The sequence below is a fragment of the Camelus ferus genome, chromosome 36 (assembly GCF_009834535.1).
Source record: "Camelus ferus isolate YT-003-E chromosome 36, BCGSAC_Cfer_1.0, whole genome shotgun sequence".
In the NCBI taxonomy this organism is placed as follows: domain Eukaryota; kingdom Metazoa; phylum Chordata; class Mammalia; order Artiodactyla; family Camelidae; genus Camelus; species Camelus ferus.
Window position 1 is genome coordinate 20340515 of NC_045731.1, and position 19519 is coordinate 20360033.

General features: G+C 40.0%; 2 pseudogenes; both read right to left on the reverse strand.

Annotated features, from left to right (window-relative positions):
• Positions 1-5145: 5145 nt before the first annotated feature.
• Positions 5146-6079, reverse strand: LOC102518089 (annotated as a pseudogene).
• Positions 6080-8567: 2488 nt separating this feature from the next.
• Positions 8568-13515, reverse strand: LOC102506457 (annotated as a pseudogene).
• Between the last annotated feature and the right edge of the window lie 6004 nt (positions 13516-19519).

Here is a 19519-nt window from a genome sequence, read left to right on the forward strand (position 1 = left end):
CCTTCAACAACACACTATACTCCTGGGAAATAAATAAATCTTATGGGATTGTCAGCTAGAATCCAACTTAGATGTATCATTTGAAGCAGACCATTTAATTTATTGTTTTTATGTGTATAAAGTTAAGACTGTATCAATTGTAAACAATTATCCAAATGTAATATCTATGCTTACTTCATTCCATGAAGTCAAGGATATCACAGACAGCAATGCCTCTTTCAAAGAAAAGTGGTAAATCTAAAATGCTGAAAATTGTATTATCACTTTTAATAATGTATTAAATCTTTCAGTGTAAAAATTGCCACACATAATATGAGAGCGTGTATGTGTGTATCCTCCATGTATTTAAAGGCATGAATCACTATTAATGGAGTCATTCTATCAGTTTGCCACATCCTCCTCTAATCGCTCACTTTTGGTGGTGATCAAAGCAGACCTGGGACCAGGTGAGGTAGTGGACTGCAGCAGTAGCAAAGGAAGGGAGCTAGAAGGCATTTCTGAGGTGATAGTTCTGTTGACATGTAAGTAACTGATGTGCAAGAAAAGTCAAGGAAATGGTCATGTGAAAAGCCTTGTAGGTCAAAAGGATAGGAAGGCAAAAAACCTTCATGTCTAAGGGAGAGAAGGGCAGACAGAGAAGTTGACCTGAGCTGGAAAGAGAAGCCAAGGAAAGAACACAGAGTATTCTGGGCTGTGATAGGTCATCTATATGCCTCACTATGGATGCTGAGATACCACTAGGTTAATAACATTATCTGATTTAAATACATACCCAACATACTCTGACTCCTATGTGGAGGATGGAGAGTAGAGGAAAGACTGAACACATGGAGATCAACTATGAGATATTTTTCATTGTCTCAGTTGAGAGATGTTAGTAAACTCAGCAGTGGAATAGACAGCTAAATTGGAGACTAAAGAATAGCATGAGCATAAATTTTAAAGTAAGCTGGGTTTGCTGGGGGGTGGTGTGTGGGAGCTGAGTGAGAGGACAGCATCAAGGAATATCCTTTATTTCTTCCTTCAGTTTTTGGGTGGAATCAATATAAACTTACTGTCAGAAGGGACATGAGCACAAGTAGGTATAAAGGATAGTGGTGTCAGATTTGTGGCATCGAGTGTCTAATTGATCTGATAAACTTATACTGTTAGAGATATCAAATGAGGTGTGAGACTGGCTTTTAAAGAAATCAATGGTAGAAAGGTTCATTTTTAATTATTGACATGTAGATGATATGAGACATTTGATACCCACAATTCTTCTCTCCTTCCCTGATTCTCTCATATTTCACTGAAGTAAGAATATAACTTTGAAATGTATCATTTTGGGTTTGGGCATTTGACTTGCTTTATCAAACAAAATATGGATGGAAGAGACAGTCCTGAGCTTAGGTCCTAAGAGGCTTAAAGAATTTCCAACTAACTTTTTGTGCTTCTATCACTGGCCATGAGAAGATGTCTGGGTATTTGTTGGTTCTGAAATGAAAGATACATGGGCAAACCCTGAAACCAATCCTTGGCCTGAAGGCATAAGCACCCCAGTCACTCTGGAAATCTGTGAGCGAGACAAATGTTTATAGTTCTAAGTCATAGAGTTTCAAGGATTGTAGTTTTACAGTAATATGTCATTAAAATTAATAGGCATATAAACTGGAAATTCAAATAAGATCTTCTAGACTAGAGCTTAGACAGAAAATAGAAGAAGAATCAGGATGAGGGCATCTTTTTGAGGTCTGGTAGTGCTGTAGAAAAATGTGTTACAGCTCAGTGTTACAGCTCAGGTGTTACAGCTCAGTTGTGACAGCAACCTGGATCTGGGCGAGAGACCAAGCAGCACTCAGGGGGAATCAGATGGTGCTGCAGGAGAGTAGTGGTCCTGCCTGGGGGTCCCACTGGTCTTTTTATGGGGCTTCCCGCCTCAGTAGAAGAGAAGGTACTAGCAGAATTTTTTTAAGAAGCATCAGGGATGTGAAAATATGCCTTGATAGAAATTAAGATAACCTTTTTTCCAAGAAGTAAAGTAGGAAGCTTGTATAGAATGCCAATGAACAGTAGAGAAATATGAGGACACAGAAATGTTCACCTGTTGATTATGACCTCAGCGAATCTTAATTTATGCAGAAGATAGATGTACCAACTTTGCACAAATTGAAGCATATAAAATATTCTAGGGGATTCATAATTTTCAAGTAAAATATTGTGATATTTATTAAGAAATAAAGCTGTATGGAGTATATCTCTAAGTATAACAATAGAATACACATATAGGAAGCATGGATTCATGAGAATCCATCAGACTTGATGATGATCCAAATTAAAAGGAGATTTCAGTTGTTCATAGAGGATAAAGAAGTCATGCAGAATATGCCCCAGCTTAAGCTGTATTTGTGAGTAGGACATGGTAGAGTGTTTGCAGGTTTGCCTGGCAGAGGGATGGGATCCTAGCAGCTGAAAGACAATTGATGATTGTACTTTCTTCCACTAAGTTTAGAGAATTTTTTTTCAAAATAAGAAATCTGGCTTTTAACAGAAATTTTTAAGTCTTCCGTGAGATTTTCAGTGCATTGTGGAAGGATGGTGCTTTAATTTTAAAAGTCACACAAATCTAAGATTAGAAACTGTGAAAAAACAGTCCTCCATCATTCATTCAGCATGTTTATCAAGCACCTACCACATACTACTAGGCACTCTCCTAGGCAGTGGGGGCAAATTGCAAACATAAATGAATGCAACATTTAGCACCAACTAACCAAGCTAAAATAAAAACAAAATGAAAATATAATGATGGTGGAAGAAATCATATTTAAGTGGTTTGATGAATAAGAGATAGACAAGGAAAGAAGACAGAAATTTTAGACAGTAATTTGAATGTTTCTCTCTGAGCAAGAAAAGATTTACAGGGAGCTAATATAGAAAAGGGAATTGTTTGCCTGTTCGCTTGTATTATATACTGGCAGAAAATTTCAGCATGATTAAAAGCTGTTAGAAAGGATCAAATTGTTGGAGAAAAGTCAATCCTATGGAAGAGAAAATGAATTATTAATAAACAAAGTTGCAGAGGAAAAGCATCAGAATCCAACACCTTCAGGGAGATTAGACTGATGATGGAGGACGGCCTGTTAGTTTGACCAGAGGTGATGTGTAGGAAGGTGCAGATGTAGACATTCTACTCATAGCTTGATGGGAAGAAGAGGAAACAACTCATGGACAATGACTTCCTCTCTTTTTAAGATCAGAGCTGGGTGGCAAAGCAGAAATTAGAAGGGTAAAGAAAAGTGAACAAACTTATTGCAGAAACTGACAAAAAAAAAAAAAAACCTGGGAAGATTATTATGGTATCTGAATATTCTGTTGGGTCTACTTTATATTGGGAATCATAGGTTTATTGTAAGATAATTCGACTTTATTCTGAAATAATAGTTTTAGGTAACAGCCCAATTGAAGGTACAGAGTGAACAGTAGGATTTTGCTGGAGAACAGTGGCACATCCGTAAATTGTCAAGGAGTCTTAGAGGAGTGTTCCTTAAAATCATTAACCACGATGTCTAAGTCACTAGGTGAAATGAGAATAAAGTAAAGGTTGACGAGTTGGTGGGAAGTATTGGGGTCAATGAACTATGCAAGGAGAATATCTGTACAATAGCCACTTGAGTAGTAAAGGGTGGAACACATCGCAGGCTACTTGCAGTTTAAACACCTGTTCTTCCCGTAACACAACAGGAGTGATCTAAAGATAGATTAAGTGATCAAGTCCTTCAGAGAATGAGTCATGTTTTTTGCCTTTTAGTATCATATAATTTTCTCTGAGATTAATTACATTGTGTCCCTGTATTTTGTTCCATTTAAAATCTGGACAGATTTTAAATCTAAAGCAAAATAAATAAATAAATAATTGGTGAATATCAAAGCAATGAGTCATTTACATGGATTTAGCAACTATGTAATAAGATAAATGTATTAATGCAGTTAGTCATGTTTTCCTCCAAAAGAGTATTTCAATAGAGTATCATGAGTTTTAATACCTCTTTTTAAATTAAATACTGGTTACTGATCTCCATCTCTTAAAAAATTTTTTGAGATATCAAAATATACTATTTTGGTTAAAGGTAACTGTCAATGCAAAATTTATTTTCATGGCTGTAACTACTGGAGTCCCTTAGAGTTAAATGGTGAGCCTACCTTCCATGTGGAGGGAGGACTTTTTCACACACCCCAGAGTTACAATTGTAACACACAATTATATTCCTTTGAGATATATATATATTTTTTTTTTAAGAGCGTAAGGTCTGGAATTTGAGTATCCATCATTTATATAACTAAAAATATAAAAATCTGCAGTAGCAATATGTGTGTCCAAGCTATCATTGTTTTTGAAAAATAGTTTTTTATTATTGTGTAGGTCAGTGGCTTAACTCTTGCAAATGTTGTTTCACTTATACTGGAAATATTCAATGAAAACAAAAACTATCTATCTATCTATCTACCTATCTATCTATCTATCTATCTATCTATCTATCTATCTATTTATATTTATTTATTTCATAGAGAAAAGGTTTTAAAATTTCACTTCAAAACTGCCTCCATGTACACGTATGTGTGTGTAGTGTGTGTATTCAGACACAAATTATATATATATGTATTTAATACACACAGACTCATGCATATATGTGTATATACCAAATGTTTTAAATATTCAGAAAACAAAAAGAAGTGATCCCTTAAAACTAAATAAGACAAACCCAAGAAAACAAACAAAACCAGCTCATTTTAATGAAGTCCAATGGCTAAAAGAGTTTAATTCTAAAACTGGACTATGTAAAGTAAATTCATCTGTGTGCTATTTCTCAATGGGGAGAATCATAGGGTGACTCCTTACCTGATCACTGAATAACACTGCCTTGTTTTAGCAGATAAATTACCAAGGGGGCTGAAGCCCAATGAAGTGCATGAGTGTCATACATTTAACTGTTTCCACTTTGACCCTGAATTTACAGAAAGATGAATGACAAAGGATGAATTTGTTATTAAGCTGTGTGAAATTTATATGTACAGTCCCACTTTTCTCCTGCAGTGTTGCTTTATAATTAGACTTAACAATAAAACATTGGTTAATATCTCCTTTGCAGAAAGATATTACCTCCTGTGGAGGACTCCAGTCACCAAGAATATTTATGATTTTGGTGGGGTAGAGGAACCTGTGAGGTGGCTCAATGTCTGGAGTTGAGGTGGGCACCTGAGAGGCAGAATGTAGAAGCTGAAACTGGGGAGGACTGTGTTTGGGGTGGGAGAGCCCTAGTCAGGGAGGCCCGAGTGGAAATGTGGGAGATCAGGAAGGGATGGTGGGGGGGTTTCCCCGGGGTTGCCCAGACCTGCCTTGCACCCATACCCTAGGTCCGCACCCCCGGTCACCAGCAGCTCAGTGCTGGTGCAGAAGTTGGCTTCAGAGGCCAGGAACACAGCGGCAGCCCCCACCTCAGCTGGAGGCCCCTGCGGCCCAGGGGCTGGGCCGGTGCGCCCTCTCAGACTGTGGCAGCAGGATCCGGTGTGCAGGCTGCCAGCTTTTCCCACAGTGGGGTCCCGATGCTCCCCGAGGAGACGCAGTTGCCACGGACGCCATACTGACAGATCCAGGGCCGAGGCTTTGGTCATGGCTGTTACTGCCCCCTTGGTGGCCTCGTAGGGAACTGCCTGGAACTGGCCAACCGCCCCCACCAGACTGGAGATGTTGACGACGTTCCCCCGGCTCTTTGGCAGGTCAGGGTGTGTGTGCCCAGCTGGCTCCGCTCCAGCAGCTGCCGGCAGCCCTGGGCGGAGGGCTCCTCGGGCCCCGGCGGCGGAGGACGGTAGCCGGCGCTGTTGACTGTACAATCCAGGGGGCCGGGACGGCGGACGGATCTCACACATGAGGGTCTTCACATCTTCCTCCTGAGGCACATCACATGAGGGGAAAGACAGTTCCTGGAAGCTCCTGCCTCAGGGCCCAGCCCCTAGGCTCATCTTTCTCACAGATAACCACGTGGGCGCCGCTTTCCGCCAAGGCGCGGATGCTTCCCCGCTCGGCCGCCGCGCCCGCCCCCATCACGGCGACCGCCTTCCCGGCGCAGCGGCTCCCCTTGCCATTCTGCGGCAGGGTCTCACCCTCTGTCACTCACTCCGGGCTTCTGTCTACCTCCAAAGTCCACTGAGGTCCTGGGGTCGAACCATAAATAGAGGCTGGATCCTGGAAGCCCGGCAAAGCCTGGGGCCCCTGTCCGGTCTTCTCTGGGGACCCAGGAGTCTATGACTCCAGCTCAACCCCTCAGAGACACCAGTGTCACAAACAGACAGAAAGCTATTTATGATTTCATAAAGTCCTTAGTTACCAAAGAATTTGCAGCTAGCCATTTGATTTAAAGATAAAAGGCGTTATTAAATCAAAAGGAGTCATAAAATGGGAGTGGAAATAAGATTAGTACCAAAATGCTGCAGATAAAGAACACAAAGATTTCTCTCGAGAGTGAGCTGGGAAACACGTGCAAACACGTCAGTAAGCCCCATCTTTACGGTAAAGCTGAGGGGCAATGTTCAGGGGCTTAATTTCTTATAAAAACGCTCTGTATTCACTTCTGCTTTGTCTATAAAATACACGATTTAAATAAAGAAGCAGGTCTGTACAAAATATAGGCAATTACACTGTTTCTCAAATTTTCTCTTTTCAGAAGTTCCAATAGAAATATCCCCAATCAGATATAAATCTCTGTGTGTGTGTGTGTGTTTCTGTGTGTGTGTGTGTGTGTGTGTGTGTCTGTGTGCATCAGAACATGATTTAAACTACCAGGACTGTGAACATGAAAATAATAACCTGAAAGAAAATATCTAACTATATTAAATTACTACAGATCATAAAAGTATAAGACAAAGTTCTTCGATCTTCCATAATTGAGGTAATACGAAAACAGCAGATTTTTTTGAGTTGGCAGAATGGGTAATGATTTAAATATTTTACTGGTTTTTGTTAATTTTTTTGTTTTATTACAATCTGTGTATTTACATTTTCATTCATTTAGTCTTTAAATCTAATACTCTATTTACAAGCCAGTTACTATACTAAAATCTGAGTATAAAGTCATGAAAATATTATATCTTTTACAAGTGTTACATGTAGACTACATTGGCTTTTATTATATAGTATAAGAATGCTTAAATATTTTATCTACTATTATTTGACAGATCCATAATAGTTGGTGAAGATCCTTTAATGTAGTATATAATTTGCTGCTATGTTTTTAAGTACTTATTATTTGTATATGGATCCCTATAATAATAAGAGCTTAAAACAAAAATGCACCATTTAAACAATGTTTATATGTAATTATGTGTGGAAGTATTTTTGAGATAAAAATACATAGAGTTAATAAACATTCATAATTATTAATAAAATATATAATGTATGCATAGTTATACCTAATCAATGTTCATGCCATCAAAAGGACGTATCAGTGATCATTTATTCAAAGGAAGGCTAATCCAAAAATACCCTGACAGAAACATCCAAAGTAATGTTTGATCAAATATCTAGTCACTATGGCCCAGCCAATATGACATTTAAAAGTAACCACCCGAAAAAATACGAAAGAAAATTCGAATCTAGGAATGAAAGTAAATTATTAATTTACTTCAAATGAAAGTATCAATCTTTACTATAATCCTTTTTATAAAAAATTAGACACAAGTCATTAGATCAGAAAAGTTGACTACTAGTATGGTAAATCCAGGGGGTATTTTTTTTAATGGTGAAGTTAACAGGTACTCTTTTGTTGGATAACTTCCCCCTTCAGTTCCCCACCATGACTGCTTATTTATCCTTTTCACGTCTGTCAGTCATACTGAAAGTAGCAATTTGATTCAAGTTAAACAATTTTCCTCTGAATCCAGGAAATAAATGGAAAGTCATTATTCTCTCACCCTATGTTTTCATTTACTCTAAGAATTCAGAAACAATCATTGGGATAAACTATGTTATCTTAAAAAGACTCCTCTGTTCAGTCTTCCCTTAACCACACACAGCTTGTACTACTATTTTATTATTTAACATGCATGACAGAACGGTTTGACTTGCCCCTTTCATTTGATGCATGACTTTTCTGAGTACCAGTGTCAACTCTCTGGGTAAAATTATGATAAACTGAAAGTCAGCTGAGCATAAGGAAGCATATCTTTTGAGGTCAAACAAATTTATTAACTCTCTTATAAGAAAATGCAATAAAAACACAAATAACAGGAAAACCTTAAAGAATTTTCCCCTGTAGAGGCCAAAGTTAAATTACCTATGAATTACATGGATTTGATGTTTTAAATTAAAAGGAAAAAAAAAAAAAAACAGAAACAAAAACAAAAAAACACGGCTCCAAACACTGTTTTGTGGAGTTTTTTGTTGCTGTTGTCCTGGGACGTTTTTAGTCAAATTACACTCTAGTAAAGGAACTATGATATTAAAAATTAATCATTAGGACCTCCAGCTAGCTTGAAAGCTCACTAAGATCTCATGACTGAATAATTTAGCTAACAAAACACACTGAGTTTCTTAGTTAATACAAAAGAATTCTTCGTTCAACAGCCATTTGACAGATAGGGCATTCACTCATTTGATCCCCACAGAGCTGGCACGTTCCATGGCCACAGAGGAAAATCATATTCTTGAGATGATCCAAACATACAGAGCACATTGTCTGCTCTTTAATGTCCTGTAACTGCTGCTGCAGCTTCTGCACGTCTGCATTGACGTTGGTGTCGTCCTTATCCTTCTGTAACTCGGGGATATCCCCACTTGAGATGTCATCAGTGCCATCCTCTGAACTTTTCCCTCTGCAGCACATGATGAAGGGCACTCTTCACTCAACCACTGCCCGACACTGCACACACTTCATCAGGCTGGCACAGCTCTCACAAGCACACATGTGTCCACATGGCTGAAAAAGAACAGCTACTTTCTTGTCAGAGCATCCACATTCTTCAATCTTTGTCCTAGATTGAACTTGTTCTTGACTCGTGGAGAACATAAAGAACAGGCAGCAATCTGTCCATATGGGCCAAAAAGAGTATCTCTCATTACTGATCATAGAAGGACTTCAAGAATCCACCTGACCACTGACTTTTTCTTTATGACACTTTGCCAGTGCTTTGCATAGACTTGGATCAGGACAGAGATCCAGTGGAGACCGACCCTTCTTATTTCGAATGCTAAGGTCCACACCACTGGCAGCCAAGAAACAGGCAATTGAGGCTGCACTCTTCTTCTCGGCCCCCCTGGGTAACAAGTCCCTTTATTAATGTGTTTTAGGATGGCTCCCAGGCAGCATCGACTTTCCCCACATCTTGCATATCCTGATGCCCACGTAGCTGAGACAAAGTGTGATGCCTCAGGGCTTCATGCAAAGAAGTATCCCCATCCTCATCCTGAACATCTAACTTGGCACCTGCACAGACCAAAAGCCTCGCAATCTGGGTGTGCTGTCGCTCAACAGCAAGAGGGAGGGCAGTCTCCTGGCTCACGTTCTGGACATCCAGGTTTGCGTTACCCTGATGTACCAACAGTTCAGCCACTTCTACGTGATTATTAAGGGCAGCCAGATGCAGGGCAGTATAACCATCATCTTTCTTTTCATCCACAATCCATGGTCTTGGTAATTTATATAGTAAAACACACATAGCACTGGGATTTCCTCGTGGTGCAGCATGGTGCGAAGCATTAAATCCATCATTATTTGTAATGGTAACATCTGCTCCAGCTTTCAGAATAGCTGCAGGACATCATCACTTTTCATACTGATTGCCTCATGAAGAGGGGTATCACCTTCTGAATCCTGAAGACTGGGATGACAGCCAAAGTCCGGCAGAGTCTTCACCACCTGCAGGTGACCTTTACTGACAGCAATATGAAGTGGTGTCTGTCCACGCTTGTTTTGAGCATTCAGATCAGTGCTGCCTCGGGGCAGTACTTCTGTGACAGCGCATTAGTCTCCAAAAGCTACATGGTGAACGGCTCCCTCTCCATCTTTATCTTCTGTTTCTACATCCACATTTTGCTTTAAAAGTAACTTTGAAATATCAACATGTCCATTGTGACTAGCAGCTTGCATAGCTGTGTGACCAGCACACTGTCCGTTTACATCCACATGTAATCTTTTTAGCAAATCTTCCACTTTAGCAACATCTCCATGGGCAGCAGCTTTAACTAATTCTTCATTGAGGTCACCAGATTCTTGGGTTTCAAATAATTTCTTCAAGAGTTCGGAGTGTCTTTCACCAGACGTGTTGCTAATGGCTGCTGCTGCACATGCCACCTGGGGAACTGCTGCTGGATTATATGTCCGAGATGTTCTGCCAGCTTCCACCTTTAAATCTCTGTCTGAATAAATCTGTTGTACTTGGCCAGCTTCACCTCAAGTTGGGAGCATAGCTTCAGCCCATTCTCAGTGTCCTCTTTGTAGAAGTTTAATTCCCTCCAGATCATAACAAACTTGTACCAGGTCACCCACTTGAAACTGCAAGGCGCCTCCTTCTGCACCCTGAGCAGCATCCCCGCTTTGGACAGTGTTCACTTCAGTGAGAACAGTGGGCTTGAAGGTCCACCTGTTGCCACTTGGACACTGCACGACAATGTCATGGTCTTCATCAATGCCACAGACAGTTGCATTTGTAGTTAAAGTCTCAAACATGCCTCAGTCCACCCTCCATAACCGTGCCACAAAGACTGTACAATTTCTAGGCCAAGATCTCTATTGACCAGGTCACCAACCTGCAATCCACCAGGATTCCTGTGCCATGCTGCTCACCTAGCACAAGGCAGTGATCTCTGTAGAAAGAACCTCCTCTGGCATCCAGGACACACTTCAGATCAGACACACCCTCAGAGCCAGCTCTCTAAAGGTTCTTAGCACCATCATCCCAGAGAACGCAGGCTGTGCTGTGCAGGTTGATGCACTCCAGTCATGGATTTCTGTTACCTTTCCCCTCCATTCCTTCCCTCCATCCTGATCTTCCCACTGCCAGTCCACTCCTAGCACCACTCTGGCACCTGCAAAGATCCCTCTGGCTGTAATCTTCCTAGATTTTCTATGAGACTCCAAATACCCGCTCTCGGACTCGGGTATTTCTGATAATAAAAGATACAACTAAGAGAAAAAGCATCATCATTCAAAATATAGTAAGATACTATCATAGTATATGAATTAACAAATAACAGAAATATAAGAAGGCCAAGTATTTTCTATTATATAAAGTGTAATTATTTAAATATCACTAACAAATGAAGAGTTCTCATATTCTTAAAAAAAAACCCCACAAAATTCTATGCATATGCTGTTAAAAATAAGTCTCTAACATAGCAGAATTCAGCCAAAACCAAAGAAAGATGGCCAAAAACATCAAATGAATAAAACAGAATAGTGATCACAGTATCAGAGAACTTGAATGTGGTATGTTTAAGTAGGCCAACATACATTGATGGGGTGCCTCAGGACAAGGAGAGACAGAGGAACTGGGGGCCTGTCTGCAGTTCAGTGAGGAGAGAAGGGCCCTTGGGTCTCTTCTGAGGCTCCTCCATCATTGAGGACCAGGAGGTTAGTCAAGTTTTTTCTTTTTTTTTAAATTTCAGGACAGGATGACCCTTCTCAGAGATAGGGGTGGACAAATTAGCAGGCGTCTACCAGAAGAACACACTACAGATCAGGGACTGGGAGAGGACGAGTCGGTAAGAGAGTGTCACCTGGCCTCTCAGGGAGCCTACACAGATGAAATCACATGTTATATGGTCACCAACTCGAGTCACAAGACAGGCAAAGCAAGTGGTGATTGGGTGGAGAAGAGACACTAGCCCAGGTGTAAAAGGAGTCACAGGAAACTGCCAATTTAGAGACCAGGAGGGATGCAGATGACCAAGAGAGCTGACACAGCACACATGTTTCCCTTGAGCTACAGACTGAATTGTGTCCCTCCCCAAATCCATATGTTGAAGCCCTAACCCCTATGTGACAGTAGTTGGAAACAGGCCTTTTGGAAAGTAATAAAGGTTAAAATAGATCATAAAGGTGGAGCCCTCATGCAATAGGACTGGAAGCCTTATAAGAACAGGAATACAGGGAGATCTCTCTGTCTCTCTCTTGCTCTCCCTCCTCCCCACCATGGAAAGCCCCCTGGAGACACAGCAGGAACACAAGCACCTGCAAGCCTGGAAGAGAGCTTTCACCCAAACCAAGTCATGCTGGCTCCTTGATCTCAGATGTCCAGCTTCCAGAGCCATGAAGGTCAAAATTCCTTTTGTTCAAGGCACTAGGTCTGCAGTATTTTGTGCCGGCAGCCTGAGTAGATTAAGACACCTTGGAATATTTTGACTTTTTATAGGGACATTTACAACTGTTATATATGAATATTTTAAAACACGTCTGATTTATTTGTTTTGCTTTTATCCAGTCCCTTACAGACATAAATCACGTACATGTAATAAACTACATTTATTAGTAGGAGAAGCAGTGGATAAAGGCTTTAGAGGTAAGGCAGTACTGGAGCTAAATTCAAAATGTAAATGAAAGTCAGCATCATAGACCATAGGAAGAAAGGCACGGGAAATTAAAAAAACAAAACTGCATTGTGTGCCCTGCGCACTACCATTTTTACCTGGATGGATGGAAGATGCACAGAGGAGTGGTGGAAGCAGGGCCAGGAGAGGCAGGCACTGGCCATCTTCACACATAATGACTTCCTATGCTCTTTTGAGAGAGTGAATTTTAATTCTCAGTCAAAAGAACCAGAGAGTGATATTCAACAGCGGAGTGAAAAAGCCAGATTTGCATTTTAGAGAGATCCTTTCGGCAACGCTATGGAGTTGGATTGGAATTCTGCTATTCTCTGGATGGGAAAATTTGTTTGGTGGATATTTCAATGATCAAAATGAAAGCTGATATGGGAAAACCTGTTTGTAAGAACCAGTTGCACTGTTGGGGAATACAAGAATGCCTTGAGAGTTTGTAAGAGCACATTTGATAAATGACTGCCAGTGCCTGAGAGGAGGTCATTCAAGAAGGACCCAAGTTGAATTGTTGGGGCCAATATGACCCTTGGTTAAGGGTTAAAGGTGAAGTTAACTTTCGATTAGCTGGATTTAAATATTTCCTCTATTTGTTCTAATAAATTCTTCAGAAAAAATCAAATTTTCCCACTCACTGGAAGCCCACATTAAGCTTCTCACTGCAGGTGGTGTTAACTCAAGTGTACGCATCCTGTATAATCCTAGCTAGGTGAGTGACTGAATCCCTTGCTGATAGATCTGTTAACCTCTTCTTGCAGAAGCTGCTCAGAATTTCGTATCTTTATGCAAATGAGAGAAACACTTTTGGAGGTGAAGGTAGAAAAAACAACATATCTTTTTCCTTTTTAATTCTTTAAAAAATACTTTTCTCTCTTCCTGCTGAAATACTTTGGCTTTTTCTATTTTTGCTCTGCTTTAAAAGACTCACTGAAAAGTCCTGCTGCGGCCATGGTGGCAGCAGAGAAGTTTACAGTTCTCTAAGCTAGGTTCAGATACATATAGTCTCACTCTTTTTTATACCAATTCTATTTGGACTGGTTGCTGTTGATTTGTTTTATTACTGTTTTTTTTTTTTTTAAATCAGATATCACATGGCTTTTGAACTCAAGTCAAGCATCAGATCAGGACTGGGAATCCGTGTTCGAGACCTTCAGAATCACATGCATATATTTGTACAAAGGGAAGGAACTACAAACCATACGACGTCTGGGAGAAAGTGAAGTTTCAATGGATGGAGTGAGTGCCTACAATTTCATCCAATACACCATCCAAAACACCATCGCTGTGCTTTGAATCCAGATGTGTCCATCACTTTAGCCACAACTCAACCTCCAATCAAGAATTAGAGATAGGTCCTCTGATTCCATTCCCGGAGTTTTTACCACTGACACACACTGCTTCTTCCTTTCATTATTTCATTCCTTTTTTCCTTCCTTCCTTCCTTTCTCCTTCCCCTCCTCTCTCCATTCCTTTCTTCCTTTCTGTTCTGTAAGTTAGGTATTGCTGTTCATTTTAATTTACTATTTCTTGACCTGTGGTGCCAATTGCATTTTACTTTCCTTAAACTTAATGAACATAGTAGTTTTAAAAATACGTTCTGGGGAAATGTTAATAATTTATTTTTATTTATGTATAATTTATGCATGTATTTATTAGCTTATTTGTGGCCTCCAGGTTCCTCAGATATCTGATCTCTGGATTAATTAGCTCCTCAAAAATAATGATGTTGCTTTCTAATAATTGAAGTTTTGAATTATTTTCCAAAATTCTTAAAACTCAAATTCTTTAACATGCCTTAAATTGTTAGGGTTATCTATCCTCCATTCCATCCCTAGACTCATTTTTAAAATAAGATTTTAATTTCAAAATATTTTTTAATTTATTTAAAAATTGCAAAAAGAGCACAGAGAGTTAGTTCCATGCACCCCACGCCCAGGTCCCTGTATTGGTAATATTGATTAGTATGTGACTTTTGTCTCATCTAATGAAATAATATTGCTACATTATTATGGAAAAATCCATGCATTATTCAGTTTGACTTGTTTTTTATCTAATGTCCTTTCTCATTCTGCGGTCCCATCGAGAACACCACTTTATCCTGTTTGCAAACACGGGCACATTCTGAGCTACTGGGGGTTAGGCCTTCAGTGTATGAATTATGGGGAGGACAAAATTCTGATAATACCCCCAAAGGCATAGGCACCACAAATCCACTTTCTGCCCTTATGCACCTGCCAACCCTGCACACTTCATAAGAATGGAACCACTGAATGTAGTGTCACAGCTCTTCACTCACACTCAGTGTGATGTTTTCAAGATGGGTCTTATTGCAGCGGGCGTCAGCGCTGTTCAGCCCCTCTTGTGAATTTTTCATTTCAATTATTAAACTTTCCATCGGCAGAATTCCCACTGAGTCTTTTTTATAGTATCTATCTTTTACTGATACTTTCTATTTGATGAAAAATTGTCATCATGCCTTCCTTGAATTATTTAAGTCTAGTTCCATTAGCCTTTGAACATCTTTGTAAGAGCTGCTTTGAAGTCTTTGTTGGCTAAATCCACCATCTGTTTCTATTGTTGGCTTTTTCCCCATATATGGGTAACATTTTCCTGTTTCTTTGTGTCTCATATTTTTTGTTGCAAACTGGCCATTTTAGACACTGTGCTGTAGCCATGAGCACAGACCTGGCCCCCAGCTGCTGGTGGTGTTTTTTGCTGTTGCTGCCTCCGTCATTTATTTCTTTTGTGACTTGCCTCAATTAATTCTGAGAAGCATATTTTCTCTGCAGTGACATCCCTGCTTATATTGTTTTTCCCCCTTGTTTTTATCTTTTAGCTGAGCTACCTAGCGATTGCCTCTGGGGACTGGGGATGAAGTATAAGACATTCTGGGTGGAAGATGTGCTTAAGTCCCCTTACCCGTTAGATTTTTCCTCTTTTACTATTGGATATGTTTGTGGCTCGGAGGCTGCAGACATGTTCAGGGAGATTAAGTACCTTTGGCCCACATTCAACTGGTCTACCAGCTCAGAGAGTCCCTCTTTGATCTCTCCTTGGAGCATGCCACCTTGAGCTTGGGCATGGTTTTCCTGACTGCTGGGGATAAACGTTATTTTATTTTTAAGCTTGACTCCTTTAGGAGTCATCCCTGGGTTCGGGCAGCTAATTGCTCAGTCCGTGTTCCCTTAGAAGTTGTGTTTCAGCTCCTTGTGCCCGTGAGGATTCTGCCCTGTTGACAGGTCTGCCTGTAGCTTAAGGGATGTCTGCCTCCTCACCCCATGTCCTTCCCAAAGTGCTCTGGGTGGGCGCAGCCCAGGCACTCAGTCTTCCTCGTGATTCCAGGAGGGGTCTCCTGGGATGTCTCTCTCCTGATTCTGTTAAACTGCTGGCTACTCTCTTGTTTGCTTTTATCATGGACCTACTGGTCTGTTTGTAATTGCTATTCACCAAGATCTCTGTTGTTTTTGACAAACCTCTTGGCATGGAATTGTGCATTCCCCATTCCAAATAGATTCAGGATCTTCAGGCAAAGCTGCAGGACACTTTGTGCTACAGTCCACCTCTCCCATGGGCAGAACCCCTGGATACTGCACCAGAGCTGGAGGCGGTGACCCTCTTTTGTCAGTGATACTCCTGCTCTGAGTAGGTACATCTTGTGGGGGTAGCTCCTGATCTTTTAGTGTTGCCCCTTCCAGTGTGGAATCTCCACCCTTCCCGTAAGCTGGGGCATGGACAGTCAGGCCCCCCAGTTTCTGGCATCTGTCAGGAAGACCCCTACAGTCCCTAAGGAAGAATTCCTTCCTGTCAGTGAGGGCTACGGAGAGAAAGGGACACCTGCTCTTGTCTGCCTATCTGCCTGGGATAGAGCTTTGGTAACGCGGCTGGATGGTGTGATGAGAAACAAAGGCCGCCTGTCTCCCTGGAGATGAAAACACAGCCCTCTGCTGGGAACTAGGGAGACAGTGAGCCTGGGTCTTCTTGGCTTCACCTGGCTGGAATAGAGCACCCGGGGTCTGGCTTCCATCACACAGGATTCGGTGGTAATGGTGGTGGTGGGTGGGACAAGTTATGGTTCAAGTTCCCCAGATTCTTGCTGTTCCTGTCGAGACTTAATAGAGTATTTCTTTATTTGCTGTATCCTCTTAGGATAATTTCCACAGACTTTAAATGATTGTTTTCTTATACTTTTCACCAGTTTAATTCCCATTTTACTGGGGAGAGACTCCACTGAGCTCCTTACTCTGCATTCCAGAATCCCTAGATTCTTTTATTTTATTTTTTTTATTTTTAGTTTCAAATACCAATCATCCATTACTGATCCCAGCATCATATTCCATTGCTCTTTTCCTGGGTATTTTTGCTCCAGTCACACTAAACTTCCTGTTCTCACTCCCTTCTTTCTTTGCAGTTTATCAAATGCACTTCCTTGGACTGAGATTGCCTTTGTCCACCCTCTGCATTTCACCGTATTATCATCCTTCAAATTGGCATTTAAGCAGCATTCTGTGGCTCAGGCCAAGTAGATCGCTGCCTTCATAGACAACAGTTCACATCTGCAACTTTTGAATGGCAGCCTTCATTCATTATTGGTTTTAATATATTTACTTCTGTCTTCTGGGAAGATTGATAGCTCCTATAATTTTTCCCTTGTTTCCTACTATTTCCTACCATCTTAGCTTTATTAATTGCCAGAATCTATCAGGTACATAAGAAATACAGTGCATAGCTGAGCTACTGTGAGCTACTGTTACAAAAAGTCATGTTATTATGAAATTAACAGCTGTCTCCCATTCCTCATCCCCATTCTTAGAAGGGCTGAGCTGAAGAGTCTCATCATAAAAGTCATGTCCATATGGGCAAATAACAGACTCCTTCCTCTTGAGTGGAAGTAGAGAGTGGGTCTCCACCTTGAGTGTCTCTAGTTTTATCTCCCTAGAATGGGCACAACTAACCAGAAGATGATTAGAACTATTACCACTGACCTGAAAGCTTCCACCAATGTAGGAACCATAATCAACCCTACTGGGATTGGAGCCTGATGGATAGCCTGCAAGTGGCCCTGGACCACAGGTGAGACCAGCCAGGGGAGGGACCATCTTCTCTCTCTCACTGACGTGCAGTACAGGCTCACCATGGGTCTGTCAGTTAATCTCACAATTACAGATCCTGCATCTTAAAGAATTCTGTTTCTGGAGGCAACTTACTGCAGTGTAATAGGATGTTGCTATATTTATGAAATTAATTTTAGCGATCTCCTCAAAACTTAAGGCATCTCAAGTTATAGAAAGCCTTTTATTTATAGTGATGAATTTCACCTTATCTATTTCATCTGAACATCAATCCTTCTTTTGTAATTTTGAAATTAACAAGAACATTTTTAAGAAGTAAGGACATATTAAATGAAAATAATTTGTTGCCTTTATCTAGCACCTTTATATAAATTCATGATTAAAAGGTTTTTTAGATGTTGTTAGTCTCTACATACAAGAAGTGATGTAACCTGTGGATCTGTAGGTTCAAGTTGCCATCATTCTTCCAGCATTAAAGCACATTTTCCAATTTGAGTTATATTAATTAATTTACAAAAATTTTATTTAACTTCTGTGTTCTACCAAGCACTGGAAATGCCAAGATGAGTAAGACACAGTATTTGAGTCCAAAAGGTTTACAGCCTGATGAAGCAAATAGAAGTAAAAGCCGATACTGCACATGACTTACTTGGTCACTTCATATGAGTAAATATGCACAAATGTTGATGTAATATGGTGGTGACTGTTGGAAATGTTTTAGCATCAAAGAAGAACAGGCCCATAACTTGGACTTCCGTGACTCATGGAGACCCATAGCTGGTGACATGTGATGTGTTTAACAATTTACACAGGTATTTATCAGGAAACTGAAGTCAAATGAGTAGAAATTTGTGCAATTAACACTTACAATAGATAAAGAAATAGAAGAATTTGGAGTGTGACATAGGAAAGTAACTAATAGTAGTTCAGTGTTGCTAGAGCAAAGATTAAGGGTGGGCCAAGTATATTTAAGGTGCTTAAAACCCCATCTTTGTGGCACTCAAATTGTCATAGAAACCAAGATGTGTCCAGCAAAGAAATATTCAGAATATGAATTTGAGCCGGTTCTCCTTTCAGGTATTGGTGGAGAATTTTGTCATGGGTATTACAGAGGATGTCAAGATTTCATTCTGTAACATGAAAAATCGTATAACTGGTTTACACTGTTCAAGTTTCTCTTAAAAGTGCAGCAAAGTTGTCATCCACAGGCGTTCTGTGACTGAGCTGCATTTAATCTGCTGGAAGTAAATTGAAATAAATGGAGTATATACAACACTCTGAAGAGTGGAATTCACAGATGTACAATGAAAATATGTGGTTAAATGGCATAATAAGACACCATAAGGGAAGAAGTTATGAGAAAAGTATGTAGTATGAAGGTTTGGCAATTATTTTACTAGAGTTATCTCATACATTGCATTTATTTTTTACTTAATTAATAATGCTAGGAGGTACAGGCTGACAGTGACAGTAAGGAATTGAATTATGAATTAGGAGTTGTGGGTTTCAGTCCCAGCTCTTTCATAACAATTTGTCATTTCAGACAAGTCCCTAATCTTCAGAGTTCAAGCTTTAATATTGTAAAATGGAGAGACTGTGTGATTCTGATTAATTGACATTAATTGACCAAATTGATGATTTGGTAAAAATTTACTTGTTGCTCTTTGAAATACATGTACATCCCCTAAGTGGATGAAACAAAATAGGTAACATAGTGTTTTATAATAAATATTATTATTAATTTTTAGTTCAGACTATATCAATATTTCTTTAATATGATTAAATTTTACTCAACGGGAAAACACTTAAAGACTTCAATTGTTGATATACATTTTCATAATGTTACCAAAAGTTTTATGATGCTATTTGAAATGTACCAAAATCA